Below are 16138 nucleotides of genomic sequence, written 5' to 3'. Positions count from 1 at the left end.
TACCTGTTCGTGGCACGAACCGGTGCTAAAAGTTCGGCAAGAACCGGTACTAATGAGAGCGGCCCGCCTAGCCGTTGGAACCGGCACTAATGGACATATTAATGCTGGCTCAAATTCAAACCGGCACTAGTGAGCTGAACATTTGACCCTTTTTCTACTAGTGTCTTTTCTTATTGATTTACTAGGTGTTGAGGCGCACCCGTGGGGCGCCTCTTGAGGGAGAGCTGGGCGGTGCATGGTTGTAGTCGACCCTTTAACACTCTTTCCTATTCTAATTAGCGTTTGGGATGATTATTTTAATTAACAAACTTAGCAGTAGAAATAGAAATATATATACAGAGAAAGGGCATTATGGATCTGAACATGAAACATCTGACTGAGAATAGTGCACTTTACATAAGCAACAAGATAGATTTAGTGTCTTGAAAAGCTTGTGACAGGGCCAAAAGCAAACCATAGGGTATCACAGGATAGAGCATAATTAAGAGTACTTAGTGCTAGATTATATTGACACAGGGGCTGCAGCGTCTTCGATGGTGCATCTAGAGGCGGTGCACGATGAAAACCAGGCGGCGCTTTGAAGTGATCCTGAAACGAAATGCATAGACGTCTCCTTCGTGAATGTTGGCACGGCGACGAAACTCAGACCAGTTGGTGGTTATAGTGGCCCTCTTGTTGGAACTAACGTTAGAACACCAGTTTCCAAAGCTGAAAGACAAAGTTAGTTTCAGAGAAACAACATAGTTTAATATTAATAATGTATCATGTAATTACTCATCCGTGTTTTCCATAAGAAAATACATTATCCTGCCAAAACAACAAAAGTTGTGGCAGTACGAAAACTACCCAGGAACACATATGCAGGAGGTGATTATCAAAACAAAAGGACTGATAAATTTAGCATCAACAATGTATAATTTTTTTGTTTTCAAATTCATAGTTTAACTCGAAAGCAAATAAAGATGGGCCTGAAATCAACATATGTTAAACTGGTGCTGCCAACAGTTCTATAGTTAATTGCTAATCATCAATCTAATCTAATTTCACAGCATACTCTGTAGCACTAAAAGCATACTGCTGAAGTGACAACAAATCCATATCTCCAAAAATGACAAACTCTTTGCAAAAGTTCTTCCCCAGGATAAGGAGGAGCATCAAATAATAAACATAGATCCATGCGGATAATATAAAATGCATAGGTCCAACATATCTATTAATCCATCTAGCTAGAAGCCTAGAACTGCATATACATGTTCCAAATTAGTGAAATAGCAAGATCCAAAACACAAAATCATATCCATGACTATGTATGTGTGGGCTCCAGTCACAAATATGTTGGAAAAAATATTAAGCATCGGCTGGAAGTAGTGTAAAAATTCAGAGACGTTCATGGCATTATAGAAAAAGGATAAAAGGCCTTTGCCAAACCAAACGGACATGGCTTGCTGATCCAAACCCGAGTAGCCCCCAAATTCTCTATGTCCTGCTGCATCAAGGTAGAAATGAAGGAGAAGAGACACGAGAGAACAAATCGCTTAATTCATCGGGACTACAAAAAAGGTTCTTCAGGAATATATATGTTTAGAAAAGCACATACCACTCTGTCTCCCTCCGAAAGCCGCCACGAGCAGCACCACAATGCACGTCCAGAGCAGCACGGTGGTACCACCCACAGGCTAACCCATGCCGCCAGCCACGCCTTCGCGGCCTTCACGACAGCGCCCATCTGATCTGTAGCGCCTCACGGGGAAGATCTGCAGAACAATAAAAGAAACTACATTCTACGGCATTATATTTATGTGTACTTGATGTAGAGAGAAAACTACAATAATACATGGCTCTTCTAATTGGTAAATCTGCTTGGATTATGTAAACATCAACCAGATTGGTGCACAACACTATACCTGTAATATGCACAAGATCATACACCCTAAATGTGCTGGAAAGGAAGTTAACAAAATAATTTGTAATTTACAGCGGCGGAGTTTATGTTTCCACTTTTTGGAACAAAAAACTATAAATCCAAATTTCATAGGGGGCCTCGTTGCATATACACCATACAGTAAGCAAACATGATTGGACAACCGTAGGCATGTATAAATCCCACTTTGCAATGAACAACTGTACATGCTCCAGGAGTTCCCATGCAACATCAAGAAGCCAAATGGTAGACAGAATTGGAAGTCATGGGTCCCAAGTTAAGTCAAAATGTGGCAAGTTATACCAAGCTTTACCTATTTAGTCTGCTGCCCTTGTTTTATCAGGATCATCTTGCTCAGCAGTTGTCAGCCTTGCTCTCAGATGCTTGACTTCAGTGGAACTACCAAAGTATTACCCTTGCATAAGTATTATTTATATTCCTTTATTCAACTTTTGTATAATCTTCTCGCAACAGTCGACATTTAAAGATGGGCCTGTACAGATTGGAAATTAAAATCCTAAACTCAGACTAACAATTTTCTTAGAGATCCAGGAGTTCTTAGCGAAGACATATACAACAAAAATGACATGTGCAGGTGATCCACTATGTGCAAGTGCAATCCTGCAACTATTGTGGGCATAAACCAAGTAGAAGAAGGAAATAACCTAACAAATGCAAGAGTCAGAAAACTCCACGGTTTTGGAAAATAGTTTGTCATAGGAGTCAAGAGGTCTTTTTCAAAATAGGAATCAAGAGGTACGACGACAGAACCTGAATTTGCAACTGACGGTTTCGAACAGATAGAATTAGGAAGACCTGTGAAAGTTGAAGCACCTGAAATGAGTTTAGCAGTTAGAACTGATGGCAGGTAGCCAAATTAAAGCCAAGCACTCAATGTCCAACTTATTTACCTGCATTTTTTCACTGATGAAGTCTCAGTTTTTGTAGCAGGACCTGTAGTACCAGGCATGGTGTATGACTGAGAATGGAATACTAAAAGCACCTGCAACCAATTCAGTAGTTAGTACTTAGAAGTGACATCAGGTAGACAAATAATACAGCAGGCTACGTGAAGCAAATAATGACAACAGGAAACTTAAGAGGTACAACTGGGCATTTCTAAAAAGCTACAATTTCATTGATTAGTTGAGCAGTTAGTGTCTTAGAGATGACAGCAAGTAGACAGGCATTGGTAAAGAACAACGCCCAGCTTGGTTGTTGCGTTGTAGTGCTGCTATGAATTACCATGTGACATAACATGTACTACAAGAGATCGGACGTGACATGCATGATGGATTAGAAAAAGATTGAAATTAATGGATGCAGGTAATACACAATTTTATATGTAGACATGTGTTACTAATTTTGAATGAGTTCATACACGTTTTCATCAGCATAAACATTCACTGGGATCTACTAAGGAAATCCATGACACATACTGAACCCCTGTACTCACCCCAAAAGCCATGGAAATGGATGGTAACAACATGATGCAGATTCACACATACCCATGCTCAGGTCCAACATTCCAAAGGAAATGATCCCCAAAATTCAGAGACATGATGCACACCTATTTAACTGACCTATTTCGCCAAGTTCACTGAAGAGATCATTGAGCAGGTCGCGCTCATGTTTCTCCCTATCGGCTTTGTGGATCTTCCTCGGAGCTTTCTTCTTGCACTTTCCGACGGTGACAGGCCTATGAATCGAAAGCTATTACATCAGCAACAATGGAACACAGGCACAGCTCTCACGCGCGTCCATTTACTCCCAGCGTACGTTCAGATAATGAAATTGAACAGTAGAATAATCCATTGATTGAAACCCGGCCCCAAACGAAACGAGATGTAGAATCGCTCCAAGACACCTTACCCATGGCCATGGACGAGCTTCTCGGCGGCGGCGGTGCTCGTGCCTGGGGCGGCGTCTCCCCTCACGGCGGGCAGCATGGTCTACCCCGCAGACGTCTGAAGAAACCAAGAAACCTCTGCCGTAACCTGTAGACAGGAAGTCAGAAACACGTCCCAAGTCCAAATCCAGAGAGAAAAAGGATGGCAAGAAGCAGACTATGTACCTCAAACCGAAACGGGTTGGAGAAAAATGTTGCTGCCGTCGCCGTGCCGCCTCGCGGGTCTGCGCCAAGGGCCGAGCCTTCTCATCGCCGCCGTTTTCGGAGTGGCCGTGGTCTCCGGTGGTGCGTCCATCGGCCACGGCGAGTGAAACGGGCGGAGAAAAGAGGGAGAAGGATGGAAAAGGGGAAAAGGAGTCTTCGGCGGTGGCTAGGGCTGAAAAAAAGCTTGAAGCTCGTGAGCTAAACGAGTAGCTCGTGACTCGGCTCGAATCGATTCGAACTCAAAGAATAACGAGTCGAGCCAAGCTTTAGTTTAAGATCGTTTATAGACCAAGTTAAACGAGCCAATCTCACGAGTACTCGTGTAACTCGTTAGGCTCGGTATAAAAGATTAGCCACTCCCAATACAAAAAAAGATCAGTCACTCAGCACCCTATGTCCTAGGCGCATAACACAAGGCCTAGCCATTGAAGGCCCAACCGCCTAGAAGACTCGTGCCTTACAAGGAAATTACTATTGTTAGTGATATATATGTTTAATATATACATAATCATTTTTATAATATTTGAGGGTTTTATGTTTATATCTTTAACGAGCTTAACAAGCTAAACGAGTCAGCTCGCGAGTTATATGAGTCGAGCCAATCTTGGATTTGAGCTCGTTATAATAACGAGTTGAGTCGAGCTAGCTCGTTAACGAAACGAGCTCTAGCGAGTCGAGCCAAGCTGGCTCGACTCGACTCAAATTCCAGCCCTAGCGGTGGCGGTGCGGGCGCGCTAGCCCTCTTTTGCGACGGCGGTGCGGGCCCTACCCTGCTGCCTCCGCCGCGAGTGGGTTGCGAGAGAGGAGAAGGGAGGTGGCATGCGTGGGGAGGAGACATGGGTTGGAACGGGCGGGCGTATCTAGGACCTCCTCCTTCTTCTCTCTTTCTTCGGCTCGTGGGGCAGCAGCGAAGCAAACGAAAAGGCAGTGCCATCGCCATCCCCTGCGCTGCCCACGTGGCATAGCCCAGCGCCCGCTCCTTCCCCGCATGTTAATGCTTCTCGATTCCTCCCCTTCTCTTCCAGTCCCCTACTCATAGAGCTTCTCATTTTGTTTTTGTAGATTTGGTTTCTCTATGTCTACAAGTTGTTTGATGAAAATTCAAAAAGGCTGACATGGGAGAATTAATCTATGTAAATCATGTGATTTTATTTTTCTATAATTTAGTTCCAGCCAAAGATAACAAGTTGAGTAGTCCCATTATTTTTTTGCAATTTAGGTACTGAAGGAGATCAGAATGCTTTTATTTCTATTTACACCATGGGCTTTATTATAGAACAACCACAGTGGAGAAAATTATCTCATATTTATTAATATCTTTTATTGTTTGTGTTTAGTGAATAAAAACTGCAGTAGATTCCCACCTCTTATTATGGATGCACAAGTGCTTCACAATGTTTCCGTTGCTGATATCTTTGCCCTGTCTGTCTAGGTTAAATGTCAGTGCTTCACAATGCGCTTTTTACTTTGCACGATCTAACAATGCATGCCAGACTTCTGATAATCATACAATAGTATGCAGCGATGCTACTAAGACGTGCTGAATGCGGAGTTTTATTTCATCTATGTTAGTACCCATGCGAATATTGAATTGTTTTACTTCGATGGTTTAGCACATGTCATAATATAGTCGGTAGTTAGGAGAAGGCATTAATCTTTTTGTTTCTTAAGCAAATAGTTCTCATGTTACAGGGTGCGTGGACAAACAGATGCAAGGGGCATTGTTTCACACAACACCCACACCAATGACCACTGGACGAGTGAAGCAAAGGGACTTGTGAACAACATGAAAAACTTTCAGCCATATTTTGATTACACAGAAATATGCCTTTGATGCATCCGTGTTATTATTTACTGACCGACTGTGTTTAGCAACTTCAGTGTGTAGATCAAAATTACTACTCCCTCCATCCAAAAAAGCTTGTCCCTCAAATGAATGTATGTAGCATCAAGTTAGTGGTAGATACATCCATTTGGAGAACAAGCTTGGGACAAGCTTTTTCGAACGGAGGGAGTATATGATGTCATTGACCAATATCACTAAGAAGTGCTCCTGGACACAATGCTCTATATTATCATGTCTTGAATCTTCTAATTGCAAACTCAAACATTTGCATTTTGTTCTTCATTTCAGTTGGGCTTTTGTGTCAATTTTATCAGTTTCATACATTAAAAATGAGAAAAAAAATATTTTTATACAGATCGACGACACTTCGCAAAAGAGTATACATCAACATCGTCTGCTACCAAAAAAAGCAAAGTAATCTCTTTTAGTTCTTGCTTCAAATTTGTCTCACGCGCCAAATGGCGCGACAGGTCATCTAGTACTCTAAACTACAAAGTGGTATACACAAGCAAAACCTATGACAAGATAGTTCATTCTGATTGCTATGCGGGCAATGTTCAGTTCATTTTGACGCGTGGATCTTTGGAAAGAAAAAAATGGAGAATTTATTTGACTGCTGCTTGCACTGCTTATAGACAGATGAAGTGTGAAATGACAATGAACTATTCAAGCAGGGGTATGGAGCTGATAACAAATGTGCCCAAGTAGAAGAAGCTCGCCAAGGAGAAGCTACCAAAGATGGTGTACGGCTACTATGCCTCTGGTGCAGAAGATCAGTGGACGCCCAGGGAGAAAACAGTATGTCGCGGTTAATTTCTAGAAGGGTGATTTTTTTAATGTATGTAACACAGACCACAAAACCCCCACAAAAATGATGTAGGGCAGCTAGCACCAACCAAACCTTCCCGCATCACAATAACTTCCCTCAAATCAGCTCAACTCAACACTATCTAAACTATGGTGCAGGGAACAAACGAGTAGGCAGAGAGAGAAGCAGAGTCATGGTCCTGCACCCCTTGGCCTGGCGCACATGACCATGTCGCCGGTTGGCTGCACCGCGATGCGTTTGCCGGATCCCTTCCCGAGCACAAACCTCGCCTAGAACCCAAACCCTACAGAGAAAGAGGCACACCCAGGTCAACCCACGATCGAATTCGAAGCTCAACCAAATTCATAAAAAAAGGCAGGGCAGAGTAATTTAGCCTCTCAGCACTGTGAGAAGCGGTAATATACAAATAAGCACCTCCTTAGTCTAGACCATAGAACATACAATATGAAATACAAACAGAAAAGAAGAAAAGGCAGGAACCACAATACTGCAAGACAAGTACCTTTGACATGACACTTGACTGTCCTAGTATACCAAAATCTTCATCGTTGCCGTCGACCTTTTTGATCCGTTTAACATAATCTTTCGAGTTCTGCAATAACCAACAGTATGAAAGGGTTAGAAATAATTTCAAATACAAGTCTGCACATGCAGGTACATATGAAAGTTGACATAGAGGATACTCTAAAATTTATTGATTTGGTGAGTTCTTCGTCTTCTTCATCTAGTTCTACTACTATTTTTTTCCTCCTGTAACCGCTTCAACATCTCCATCGACCTCTCCGATCTGTTTAACATAAATCTTTCGAGTTATGCAATAACCAACAGTATGACAGGGTTAGTAATAGTTTTAAATACAAGTTTGCACATGCAGGTACATATAAAAGTTGACATAGAGGATACTCTAAAAGTGATTGATTTGATGATTTCTTCGTCTTCTTCATCTAGTTCTACTACTATTTTATCCTCCTACAAGCGCACACAAAATGACCAATATTAGAGAGAAAAGATTTTAAGAAGATAATGCCGCAGGACCACCATGCCATAGGCAAAATAATCTACATATTACCCAAAATGTGAAATCGCAAGACATGTATATCAGATATACAGAAAACAAAGTATGTTAGATCTTGCCTTTTGATGAGAGGAATGCTTCAAAATTTCATGCATCTGGTCAATGGAGACTCCAACATGTCTAGACTGTAAACATCACAATAAAACAATGTCAGTAGTCGGATCGTACCTTCATGTGCATGTTGAATTACAGGTTAACTGAACTTAAGAGAAGCTCAAATTGGATATGTCGAAAGCGTTCGACTCGGTGCAATGGCCTTTCCTAGTGGAAGTGCTGCATGCTATGGGTTTTGGGGCTCGCTGGGTGGACTGGATCTGCGGGCTGCTATCGACATCGTCCACACGGATCATGGTAAATGGAACCCCAGGAAGGCCAATCTCAAATCGCATTGGGCTGAGGCAGGGTGATCCGATATCCCCTATGCTATTTATCATGATCATGGAGCCCTTGCACCACATGTTTGAGCTCGCAACCTCAAGGGGCCTGCTTGCTCCTCTAGCAAGATCTGGGATGAAGCATCGTCTATCAATGTTCGCCGATCATGTGGTCTTTTTCACCAAACCGAATGAGCTGGACCTATCTACTTGCGCTCTGCTCCTGAAGATCTTTGGAGAGGCCTCAGGGCTCAAGGTAAACCTTGCAAAAGGTGCAGCGTTCCCGATTAGATGCTCGGACGAGACTATGGAAATGGTGGAACGGACCCTTGGCTGCCCTAGCGGTTCCTTCCCCTGCAAATATCTAGGCCTTCCCCTCACCCTGAGAAAGCAATCTGCTGCGCAGCTCTCATACCTTGTGGATCAATTGGCTGGCGCGCTGCCAAGGTGGAAGGCAACCAAAATACCCAAGAGTGGGAGGTTACTGCTGATTCAATCAGTTCTCTGTGCGATGCCCCTACACGCAATGCTGGCCCTGGACCTGCCAAAGAAGACAATTGCAGCTTTGAATAAAATTTGCTGTGGCTTCCTTTGGTGTGCCGAGGCAAGTGCACACGATGGAAACTACGCCGTGGCCTGGGAGAAAGTGTGCTCGCCAAAATGGGCGGGAGGCCTTGGCATCCCCAATCTTCAGTGACTAAACACCGCTTTGCAAGCGTGGTGGCCGTGGTTACGAAAGTATGACAAGGAATGACCCTGTGCGGAATTCCAAATCCAAGTACAGCAGGAGGCACGTCAGCTAGTTAGCTCTGTGGCGAGATCAGTTGTGGGCAATGGCCAGAGCACTATATTTTGGGAAGATAGATGGCTGGACGGATACTATGTGGCAGATATTGCACCCAACATTCATGCTCGGGTGCGGCCCCGAACGAGAGCAACCTGCATGGTCGCTAGGGCACCTCAAGATAATGCGTGGGCACGGGATGTGGACCCAGAGGTAAACTCAGCTACCTTACATGAATACCTCACCTTGTGGACATGGACTGCTGGCATGGAGTTGGATCAGACGCAGCAGGACGAGGTCGTGTGGTCCTGGGAGACGAATGGCACTTTCACCACAAGATCTGCTTATGCAGCAAAGTTTTGGGGACAGGAAGTTGATCCAACGGCAGAATTCACATGGAAAGCTAGGGCTCCGCTACATTGCCGTTTTTTTGCGTGGCTGGCCCTGCAGAATAGATGCTGGACCTCCGGCCGCCTGGCAAGGAGAGACCTCGACCATCAGGACCATTACCCACTGTGCAACCAGGAGGAAAGCATCGATCATCTACTCATACAACGCGTCTTTGCTAGATAGCTTTGGGCTGAGATTTCTAGGCTATGGGCAAGCCGTGATGGGAGCCCACGATGAATCACACGCTCTTGGGATGGTGCACGACCCAAAACACCAATGAGGCACACAAGAGGATGCTCAATGCTTTACGTATTCTAGCCATGTGGGAGATCTGGAAACATCGCAATGCAATTGTGTTCAAGGGAGCTACACCATTGATAAATCATGTGCTCTGTTGCTTCACGGAGTTGGGACGGAATTGGAAACAAGCGGGTCTATTTAAAGGCGACCTTGCCGACTTCTTTAACCAGGTGGCATGGGGGGCTAGTGCGGCAAGTTAGCTTACGAGTAGGGAGTAGAGAGTAGGGGTAGATGTGGCGATGTTGTGCATGTAAACTCGTGTAACAATGTCGTGGAGGGGCTCTTTCACTCCATTCCTTCTTTAATATATATAGTACGCATACTCGTGCGTATTCGAGAAAAAGAGAATGGCAAGATGCCCATATCGTACTTCATGGTCCGCATCTCTTCTAAAAGCGGCAAGTATGTCCATGTCTTGCTTTGAATCCATTGCTCTATTATCCAGTGCTCTCATTGCATCGCCCATCTCCTACGCTACTTGCTTCCTCTTCTCTTTATCCACAACCTGAACAATGGAAAATAAACCACTATGATTAGACTGAAGCAGGTGAGAAGTACCTGCAAGTCTGTCATCAAGGAAGAACCCAGGGCTGCCAGATTGAGAATGATAAGGGAAAGATCTTGGGTGGCAGCTTGCACGTCCACCTCCATGGCTACTCTACCCACCCCTGCAGGTCAACACGCGCATCCACCGGGCGGATCGTCGTCAGAAACCGCAAGAAACGGAGAGAAACACGCGCGAGGGAGTGATGAAGAGAGGATCGTGTTCGTACCTGGGAAGCGGCGGACAGAGGCACGAATGCGCTAGGCGCAGCCGCGGCAGCGGTGTTGTTCCTCGTGGTCGCCGCCACCACGATAAGATTACGGAGGGGTTGCGGCATGGAAGGCAGTCGGCAGGGTACGGAGCGAAGGGAGTTGCTCTACCGATGGGTCGCTCGCTTACTGGCCCTATCAATGAGAGGGGCCCCAAAAAGTCAGGGGAGTAGCTGCCCTAGGATAGCAGGCAAGCAGCGCCCTACAAGCATCCGACGGACATAAATGACCAGATCAATAAAACGCACGGCCGAAAATCCAAATCGTTGTGAGGGCCCGCTTTCGCTGCGGTTATATTGTTCTTAATATATATATACTCATCTGTGTGTTCTGCCGCAGATTGATACATTAAATCAGCATAAATGAATTAAGACCTTTGTTGTTATATTCACCGGCGAGCCGTTGTTTCAGATATATGTGCATATAAATCAGGGCTACACCACCCTTCATTGTCTTGAGTGGTCGAACAACTGAATATATTTTTTCATTATATAAGGGTGGTGTCTTCACTGCCTTAGGCTGGACGCTTCAATACTTAGTAGCAAACCGTTCAATACTTGTAAAAAGAGCAAACGTACGGTATTAACATAACATAAAAGGGAAAATGAAAATAACTTAGCGTAAATATCAGTATGGTTAAGAAATATCCTAAAAGAAGAAAGTCAGATTCCCCTATTTAATATATTATGGCAAGAAATTGGGGTTGTATTGAAATATGATAAATCCGATGCGTTTTAATAAGGCAAGTGATCATACGAATCACAAATTTGATTTCATTAAATATATTGTGAATCAACACATCAACTGTGTTGATTCACAAACGGATTTCGTGATGTCTGTTTCCTTATAAACAACTATATATTGTCTATGCATTGCATCACCCAAACCAGACCGCTCGTGAACAACTTCTTTGATATCATGCCATTCCAGCATCCTTTGTCATGTCGTCCTCTGACTTTTCCTCTGGCTTCAACAACGAGAGGGCTGAGGATCAGCATGAATATCAGAAAGAAACGACACAACTGCACCCGGAAGATGAGCAAGAACCACTTATATAACTTGTAATGTAAAGTTTTTTAGACTTTGGTGCGGTTCCCTCACCAACATGAGGATTTGTTGGTAAGGTGAAGATGCAAACCTCTGGTGACCTAGGTTCTTGCTCATCTTCCGGTTGAACCAGAACATCAGGGTACAGTTGCGTCGTTTCTTCCTGATATTCATGCTGATCCTCAGCCCTCTCGTTGTTGAAGCGAGAGGACAAAGGACGCTGGAATGGCATGATATCGAAGGAGTTGTTCACGAGCGGTTTGGTTTGGATGATACAACGCACAAGCAATATATAGTTGTTTATAAGGAAACAGACATCATGAAATCCGTTTGTGAATCACCTAGTTGATTCACAATATATTTAATGAAATCAAATTTGTGATTCGTATGATCACTTGCCTTGTTAAAACGCATCAGATTTATCACATTTCAATACAATCTCAATTTCTTGTCGTAATATATTAAATAGGGGAATCTGACTTTCTTTTTTCTGGATATTTCTTAACCTTACTGATATTCACGCTAAGTTATTTCCATTTTCCCTTTTATGTTATGTTAATACAGTACGTTTGCTTTTTTATAAGTATTGAATGGTTTGCTACTAAATACTGAACCGTCCAGCCTAAGGCAGTGAAGACACCACCCTTATATAATGAAAAAATATATTTACTTGTTCGACCACTCAAGGCCATGAAGGGTGGTGTAGCCCTGATTTATATGTGTATATATCCAAAACAACGGCTCGCCGGTGAATATAATAACAAATGTCTGAATTCATTTATGCTGATTTAATGTATCAATCTGCAGCAGAACATACACATGTGTATATATCCTATATACCTAAGAGATTCATCCCCACTATCCTATTTGTTTAAAAACATGCAAACCATCCACATCACCAGCCAAGCCACATCGGCGTTTGCTACATGCTTACAGAAGAGACCCACCACTGCCACATTAGCGTTCAGTTACCAAAAGGAGCATCCACTCAGGATGGCCACACACTTAATTATCCTAGGCCGACCACAACGTTTTTCTCCCACGATTGAGCCCGTGCAACATCATCCAGCCCACACTTTGCAATTTGTCTGCCTGTTTACCTTCCCGGGCGGGCCATGTGTGGAGTAGAAAAGGAAAGGCATAGAACTCGTTGATTTTCTTTGGTGATTCGTTGCTCTCCCTATCTATTTTTTCTCTCCCATGTCCAATTCACATCCACTTGGACCACTCCTAAGGCTTCCTTTCATTCATAGGATTGGAATCCTATTTGTTTAAACATGCAAACCATCCACATCACCAGCCAAGCCACATCGGCGTTTGCTACATGCTTACAGAAGAGACCCACCACTGCCACATTAGCGTTCAGTTACCAAAAGGAGCATCCACTCAGGATGGCCACACACTTAATTATCCTAGGCCGACCACAACGTTTTTCTCCCACGATTGAGCCCGTGCAACATCATCCAGCCCACACTTTGCAATTTGTCTGCCTGTTTACCTTCCCGGGTGGGCCATGTGTGGAGTAGAAAAGGAAAGGCATAGAACTCGCTGATTTTCTTTGGTGATTCCGTTGCTCTCCCTATCTATTTTTTCTCTCCCATGTCCAATTCACATCCACTTGGACCACTCCTAAGGCTTCTTTTCATTCATAGGATTAGAAAATCATAGGAATAGAAAAGTCATAGGAAATGAGATGACATGTATCTCAAATCCTATGCATAGGAATAGAAAAGGAGATGCCCTTTGATTCATACCATAGGAATTTTTTCCATTAAGTCTAAGCTAATGTTTATTTTCCTATGAAATGTGGGGGATAGGAAGAATTCCTTCATAGGAATAAGATTTCATTTCTACAAACCAAAGAGCTCTAAAGGAATTTTTCCTATAGAAATCATATCCTATGTAAATCCTACAAAATTCCTCCAAACCAAAGGAGACCTAAACCTTTGAGATTCTTGCATTTCCTCTCCCGCTACACGCATACCGCATACCCTCGGTCACTGGAGCGAGCGCCGCTTCCTATTCTGCCGTCTGCCGTAATTGATGAGTCAATCTAGCGATTTCCTCTTCGACAAATTATTACTCCTCCGACTCTCTAGCTTGAGGCTGCATCTCTCTCCATTCCCCAATACTAGATAATACCCCACGCATTGCAGCAGGAAAATAAGCTAATAATTTTTTTATGTACTCCCTCTATGATCTAAACGCTCTTATAATTCTTTACAGAGGGGTCTAAATGCTCTTATATTTCTTTACAGAGGGAGTACTTGATTTTTTGTACAAATTGTTTAACTACTGATGTTATGATGTTATGCTAGTCTGGTAAAAAAACATCGACTATAGAGATGACATGTTCGATATAAAAACCTTAATAATTACTATATAGTGCATGAAAATAGAAGGCGACAAATGGCAGAGGTGCCTGTATAGAGAATTCAAAGTTACTATTTGTTTCCGATCAGCTGAGATACACATTAAACAAACATCATTTACTTTTTTTCCACTAAAGGCAGCATCCGTTAAAACTCATCTAACAACTCAAAACATTTATATATGTAACTGCAAAAACAATTTGAAGACATTCTTAATGGATCTCTATTTTAGTACCAAGCAGTATGTTAGTGTCAAAATATTAGTGTTCGTTATTTCATTTTCAATTGCACAGTCAAACAAATATCCAAACTTTACAATTGATACTATGGAAAATAAGAACATACCAATATATGGCCATACATATATTTTTCTTGGTCCTTGATGTAGAATTCAGTCTTGGTCACTGGAAGAATTAAGTGACTTCGCAAGGAAATATTACTTGTAGTTGTCAAACTGAAACTGGCCTGAAAATAATGACAAAATTGTGCATTCATTGATGTATCATCAGTGTAAAATGTAGTTATTGTATTATGCTAGGTTAGATAGGGAAAATCGTTAAGCAAGAAACAGTATGTACCATAGGAGCGAACAAACCTAAGGCAGAAGTATATTAATCATACCTCAATTGTCAATTCTACAAGGATTTGTTGTGACAGAAAAATAACTTTCCAGTAATAAATGGGCCTTTGATATTTGAAACACAACTTTTCCAGTGCCTGAAATACCATGTACGACTAATCATATGACGGACATTTTATTACCTTCTAGAGAGCAGTAATATATTAGTTAAGACACAATAAAATGAATAGAATGTTAGGCCTGCTATGGTGCATTGCCTATCAGAAGTTCAGAACTGACCAAAATCTATCATTTCTGTTGCCTCCAGACCTTCTACAGTACAGTACAGTGGAGGGCAACCATCCCAACCTAAGAAAAAAGAAAGTGTTGCCTCCACCCAAAGGGATAATGTAATAGGTAGACATATATGTTTCTTTAAATAGATAAAAACTGTTTTACCTGCCTCGCTCCGCACGATATACATTAGCATCCCCGCAGTTTGCAACTCTCATATGCATGGGGAGCAATCCAATGTACACTAAAATCTGAACATACGGCCTTTAATTTATGATATCTAATCAGTCTAAAACAAACACTTTCTATGCGGTGACCTGTGAGGATACAGATGCAAGCAGCAAGACCATCAAAATGAACATCTAATTTATTCAGTCGTACCCAAGGCCACAGTTAAGTCTGATCAAAGAAACTAAAATGGGCCAAAAAGAATAGAAAGTCTGAAGTACTTACCATATTCCAAAGATTACAGAACATAGGAGAAGCAAGCGCGGATCTCTAGAAAGACTTGTACTGCTATATGCCTATCTTATTTCCCTGACTTTGGACTAGTTGCCGGGATCGGGAAACGAAGCAGCGACCCTCGAACCGGGTTCATCGTCCTGGGGTCGGGGTCGACGAGTGGAACGACGAGAGTCGATGTCGGGGACGTGATCCGGACGCTAGGAGCCTAGGACACGAACCACTTCAGCGACACCAAAAATCAAAACACTGGGTCTCGATTCCAATTCACCATCGCAAACAGAAACAGGAGGTACTGATTCATCGAGACGCTGAGATTTACCAGGAGTCCATGGCGTCCAGGCGTTGTGGTGTTTCCTCACCGCGCGGCTGATCCTAACCAAGTACGAGCTGCTGCGGCGCGCCGGGAGCCTCGGCGGCGAGGCGGCGCGCTCGGGCAGGGTGAGGGTGGCGCGTCCCAGAGGTTGCTCCGCTCCGTGAGCAGCGCGAGCTCTACGGCGACGCCGGCCGAGGTCATGCTGGGCTAGGGCGCGCGGTTCAGGAAGTTCATCCGCGGATGTCGCGTGCGTTCCGTGCGCTCCCTAGGCTCGCACTTGTATTTGGATGTTCCACACTTTCCTTGATTATTAAAAAAAACAGCCATATATGTAACGTAGATAGCTGGCTTACCTACAATCAAGCCATGTAATTAGGGATCTGCTACCAGTATAATGGGATCAATCAATTTCATCCTTTTTTCTGTCATGATGATTTATAGATGAGTTAAATACACTAGAAGTGTCTTAACTTGTTCTCTGCGGTCAATTTAGCGACTAAAGTAAATTGCCCTCTGCTACCAGTATAATGGAAAGCTCTATGTCAAACAAACAACAGTAAAAATGAATTGCACAACGTAGGATCTATCCTGGGACCTCACGGTGTCAGATTTCATTGTACGCAGTCTGCCCACCACAACAAAA

At 43.1% G+C, this 16138-nt stretch overlaps 1 long non-coding RNA gene across 6 annotated transcripts; it reads right to left on the bottom strand.

Annotated features, from left to right (window-relative positions):
• Nucleotides 1-356: 356 nt before the first annotated feature.
• LOC119299297 lies at nt 357-4181 on the bottom strand. 6 transcript variants are annotated; one of them, XR_005146137.1, is made up of 8 exons: nt 3996-4181; nt 3794-3918; nt 3492-3620; nt 2833-2924; nt 2693-2755; nt 2235-2414; nt 1598-1774; nt 357-1486 (listed from the first exon to the last, which is right to left on the bottom strand). It is a non-coding gene; the product is annotated as an uncharacterized LOC119299297 (long non-coding RNA). The 6 variants fall into 6 exon arrangements; XR_005146141.1 differs by having other exon boundaries at nt 1598-1754; XR_005146136.1 differs by having other exon boundaries at nt 1598-2414.
• Between the last annotated feature and the right edge of the window lie 11957 nt (nt 4182-16138).

The sequence above is a fragment of the Triticum dicoccoides genome, chromosome 5A (genome assembly GCF_002162155.2).
Source record: "Triticum dicoccoides isolate Atlit2015 ecotype Zavitan chromosome 5A, WEW_v2.0, whole genome shotgun sequence".
NCBI classification, from domain to species: Eukaryota; Viridiplantae; Streptophyta; class Magnoliopsida; order Poales; family Poaceae; genus Triticum; species Triticum dicoccoides.
The sequence above is the reverse complement of the archived record's forward strand: the minus strand, read 5'-3'. Positions and strand labels throughout refer to the sequence as shown.